The sequence below is a fragment of the Arachis ipaensis genome, chromosome B05 (genome assembly GCF_000816755.2).
Source record: "Arachis ipaensis cultivar K30076 chromosome B05, Araip1.1, whole genome shotgun sequence".
NCBI classification, from domain to species: Eukaryota; Viridiplantae; Streptophyta; class Magnoliopsida; order Fabales; family Fabaceae; genus Arachis; species Arachis ipaensis.
The window spans coordinates 15,484,625-15,490,196 of NC_029789.2; the positions used below are offsets into that span (position 1 = coordinate 15,484,625).

A 5,572-nucleotide genomic window follows, 5' to 3' on the forward strand; every position below is an offset into this window, starting at 1 on the left:
TGGGAGATAACCGTTTCAATTCTCTTCCCACTATTTCCATCAACCTCTCCTAACAATTGGCAAACGGTTGTCTCATCTTTCTGTGTTTTATTTATCATGCATCAACGTCATGCTTCCCATCTTTCAATTTTTAGAAGTGGGCACAATTATCGTATTTATTCTCATCATGGAACTTTCCTTGAACACGTACAAATTTTTTATTTTTCAAATTTAAATCAATCCAATTGGATCATAATTTAATCTAAATTTTTTTATGTACTCTTTTTGAGTACTAATTGATCAAATATATCCATTTTAATCTCTTCTATCAACCTTTTATGTACTAATTACATGCTAAAAGTTTGGATTATTGATATTATTAATATTTTTTATTTTCAAAAATTTCTTTTAAAAAAATACATGTATCTCATTTACACTGTAAACGAGATATACATGTGTCGCGTTCACTTGTCTTATCTCGTTTACACTGTGAACAAGATACATGCAAAATTATCTCATTTACAGTGTAAACAAGATAAGAGAGATGTATTTATTTCGGTAAATATTTTTTAAATTATTTATTTCGATAATTATTACATTTATTTAATTTATAAAAATAAAAAATCCATATTGGGGTGGATATGCGAAGAGATAACTGAATTAATGAAGTGTTTGTGATGTTAAATAAGAAGTGATTGATAAATATGATAATGATAATGATGAATTGCAAATTCAATTAGAGATGGACTGATGATGATTGAATTTGAATGAAGGATGATGAGGGTCGATATTAAAGTATGATATTTGAATGAATTGAATGATATTGAGGTATATGTGACCGGGTAACATGCAGGGGCGTTATCCACCTGCTCTGGGTATGAGTTAAGACTCCAGATAAGATACAATTGTGCTGTCCACTTGCTCCGGATAAGAGTTCGAGACTTCGGGGTAAGAGGTAAGGGTTGAGTTCTGTCGCCGGTTGCTCCGGGTCAAGAATTGTAACACCGTCTGGGTACGAGGCAAGGGTGAGGTTGTCCCTTTGTTCTGGGTACGCGGGTAAGATGCAAGGGTTAAGGTTTGGTCTCACTTGCTCTGTGTTTGGTGTTCTGTCCAGGGTTAGCTACCGGACATATTAGGTTTGGCTTTATAACCGATAGATGAGACTAATCAGCAATAGGTCAACCATGCATCATGTGCATTTATGTGGTTTGTTTGAGTATGTTTTGTTTTGGCTTGCCTAATTATTTAACTGTAATTAATTGCTACTTGTCTTATTTGCTTTACATGTTATCCATAATTGTATTTTTCTTGATTGTATTGTATGTGCTTGCAACTGAGAGATCTTTCATGCTGGCAGAGGTGACGCTGAGGGTAGTTTCACCGGTGATTCAGATGGTTGGAGGAAACAGAAAGTGAATTGTAGGGTTAAAGTTAGATTAGAACTTGAATACCTTAGATAATTTTACCAAATTTCTGGTTTAGTTGGATCTTAAATTTGAATACGAGTGTCAGAGTTCTAAAATTACCTCTGACTTTTTCGGGACCTTTTATATTAACTATGCGGGCATCTTTACCATACTGAAAACTCCCGATTCTCATTTCATACATATATTGTTGTTTTCAGATGCAGATCAGGAGACACCGCACTGAGCCCTGGCCTCTGGAAACCTTTTGGAAACGAAGAGCTATATTTTAGGTTTAGCATTTGATTTCTACTTGTATATATATGTACATAATTGTTCTCTGCACTTTGTGTATATATATACTCAGGCCGGCCTTAACTTTGCAGGTCGAACCTGGAGTTTGTTATTTGTATCTCTAGAACTCTGATCTTATATATATATTATTCTTTCCGTTCAATCTTATCTATCTTTCTGCGTTGATCCGATCGTGAGTGATGCGCTTTTCTGTTGGTGTTTCGTTTAACTTTTTCTTTCAAGATTCTTAGTTAAATTCCTTTTCTATATACGTATCTATTCTATATATATATTACGTATCTATTCTAAATATAATAGTTAAGCAGTTCACTCACCGAGGCATATTCACAGTGTTCCCTCCAATTGAGCATACCCTTAGGTGACAACACGTTGCAGCCAAAGTAAGATGGTTGGGTCCTTGAAATAAGTTGTTCATTAGTTAAAGTAAATAATTCCCTCGATGACACTCGAAATGAGAAGCAAGGGCGGATGTGGACACGTGGCTAGGGTTTAGCGACAACTAATGTCATAATGAAAACATAAGGAAACTAAAATGTTATAGAAACAGGGCTCGGTGCGGAAAAGAAATTGGCCTCCTCTCAACAGGGCCTCTCACCGAAATTGCAACGCAGTGAACGAGGCTGCCAGTGTTACTTCTAAGAACCGTGCTTATGTGACCGGCTTGCTTGGTGAGAGGTCTTGGAAAAGTTCAAAATGTCTGTAAAGGAAGAATCTTCTGCAACACCTGACCGGTGACTTGCGGTTAATAAAGCGATCGATTTGGTACCTCCCACTTAGGCGGGCTCCGTCTGGTGTTCAAAAATCATAGATTTTCCCGTCCACCACTGTCATCATGACAAAAATAGTTGTGTATAAATATGAGAACCCCAAAGCTTATACAAAATATATATGTGTATGTTATTTGGATCTGCTATAGGTTGAGCTCGATATTCTTTTCTGCTGCAAACAAATGGCTGCGAGGAAGGATTTCGTCAGGGATATCAATCCAACCAAGCTTGCCTGGTCCTTGGTTGTGGGGGTTGCTCGATTGTATGAGTTTCCAAGTCAGTAGAACAAGAATGAGGTGTTTAGCTTGGAGTTGATTTTACAAGATGAGAAGGTATTTCCATCATTCATACTTATACCTTGCAGCTCCTTCTTAGGTGTGCACTAATAAGTTATGTTCATGTTGTTTTTATCCAACTTACAGGGTGATAGAATTCATACAACCGTTTGCAAGCCTGGGTTGGAGTTGTTCAAAAATAGGATAAAGGAGCATTGTGTTTATAGTATGCAAAATTTTATTGTTAAGCTTAACAATGGAAAGGTTAGGACAACTCCTCACAAGTACAAGCTTAACTTTTATACAAAGACGGTGGTGGCAGTCCTACCTATTAAGACTTTTGCTTTTAACCCATTCAAGTTCCGTCCATTTCATGAACTTGATGAAAATGGTTCAACCGACGAAAATCTATTATTTGGTAAGTTTAATTGAAATAGCTTCTTTTTGTCATCCTTTGATCAGATTGGGAAGTTATACCTTTAGATTTAAAGCTATGTATTGTGACATGCAGATTACATAGGAGAGGTTGTTGGAAAGGAGGAGGTCAAGGGGCTGATTACACGCACTGGTGATGAAACGAAGCTTATTACACTTCAATTGGAAGATCTAGAGTAATGTTTATTGCTTTGGATATGTGTCAGCTATGAATTTAGTATGAGTTTTGAATCATTTAAACTGAGGCTTACTTTGGGTATTAACTGTGGTCATGCACAAAAGAAAAGGGAAAATGCAATCATTATTTAAAGGGGAAGTAAATTGTTTTTTACGCCTAAATGTGTCTAAATTGTTGGATATGTTAAATAGATCATGACTCAGCAGAGGTTGGTAAATTAGTTTAACATATTGTGCATATTTTATTATACGGACAAACTATGTAACTTTGATGCACTACTTTATGTTATTAGTAACTAATAGTGGACAAATTAGTTAAGGTGTGGTGTTCTATTTTTCGTTCCAGACAGCACAAAATTAAATGTACATTGTTTGGGGAATTGGTCGATGAAGTTCTTCCACATCTCGAGTGAGATGATGGGGAGCCTTTCATAATGGTGGTTCAGCTCTTTAAGTCCAACATGTACTTGAATTCTATCAATATTCAAAGCACCTACTATGTGTCCACATGTTACTTCAATCCAAACCTTCCTGAGGTTATTGACTTCAAGAAAAGGTTTGTCATTGGTGCACAAATACTTGGCTTATTCTGCATTTAGATTCCAGATTTTGAATATGATATTAGTGTATGTTAACTTTTTTGCCATATGCACAGATTGGCAACGGATTTTGTTCCCTGTTCACAACGAATTAGTCAGCTGGAAGCTCAACCTCAATACTCAGTCACAGATGAGATCAATGCCGGCATTGTACCAGTGCACACTATAGAAGAGGTTCTTAATATGACTGAGGTGAGATTGCAATCTGATAACTTAGGCCGTACGTATTTTGTTACTGACTTAGACCATTTTTGTTAGAAAACGTCATGTTGGATTGTTGGGACCATTGTTTCTCTAGAGGTTGGTAAAGATGATTGGTCCTATATGTCATGTAAGACATGTCCTAAGAAGGTTGTGCAGAGCAAAGATAGGTATTGGTGTGATAATTGTAGGCGTGTAGGCTTCAAGGTTATGCTAAGGTTGGTTGTTAGATCAGAAAATTTTCCTAATTTTCTTAATGCGTGCTTTATATATTCAATTGGCAAATATAGTGTAGTTGCATGTAGTTATCTTTACGGGTTATGGTTAATGTGTTGCTGAGATGTTAATGTAGGTATAGGCTCCAAGTAATTGTGACTGATGGAAGTGGTTGTCTGAACCTCCTTGTGTAGAACAAAGAAGCAGAGCAAATGATAGGAAAGTTGCTGAGAAAGTTAAGGAATTATCTGTAAGTCAAATTGATTCGAGCTAAAAAAAAATTCTCATAGAGAATGTGTTTATGCGGCTGAGTAAAACATTCTATCCTCCATGTAAAGAAATGTGAGAAAGGAGAGTCATACCCTAAATACCTGGAGAATATGATTGACAAAAGGTTCTTATTCAAGCTTAACATCACATACAAGAATATCAATGCCGTGGAAGCGGTGTACAGCGTCACAAAACTTTCGGACGACAAGTCCCTCATGTCCAGTTATGGTGTCCCCAACTCTTCTTTTGATGCTTCTGTAAGTGCAGGATGTTATGCTAAGACCTAAAAATCTGCTCTGCTATTCAATGTATTGTTGTACCTAACATGATTCTTAACTTTATCTTACTTCGTGTAGTGTTTGCATATACTAGCTAATATCCCTATAGCTGAAACAGATGAAGATAGCAATGGACATGCTGCAGTTTTCCTGTCCAAGGTAAAGAGTTTATGCGTGTCACATCATTCTGTTAGCTATGGTAAATAGAGATAACTATCTGTAATGAAGAGGCTGCTAAGTATGTAGTTTTTGATTGTGGAGTTTGTGTGAAACTTAGGATTCTGCTGTTGAGAGCAACTGCGATAGCTCCTGTCAAACTCCAACCAAGAGAACCTCTACTGACGCAGTTGATGACTTCCCAGCAGAAGCAGCCCTGTCTCCAGATGTTCAGGCATCAGCTAACAAAACATTTAAGAGGAATTGTGGAAGAAAAAAGATTGATTGAAAAGTTTGTATGGAAGTTACAGTGTTGGTTTGGTTAAGTTTATCGTAAGACAAATCTTTTGTTAGCATTATAGCTTAATGTTTTCTTAGCCTTTCAATCTGTTTGTAGTTTATATATTGTGTGTCGTTGCAATGTTCCTCCTTTTGTGATGTTTAATGTCTCCTCAATTTAGTTGCTTTATTTATTAAGTTCTTAGGTGCATTATCTACAGC

General features: G+C 36.5%; 1 pseudogene; it reads left to right on the forward strand.

The window, feature by feature from the left end:
• On the forward strand, positions 2,647 to 5,360 carry LOC107640233 (annotated as a pseudogene).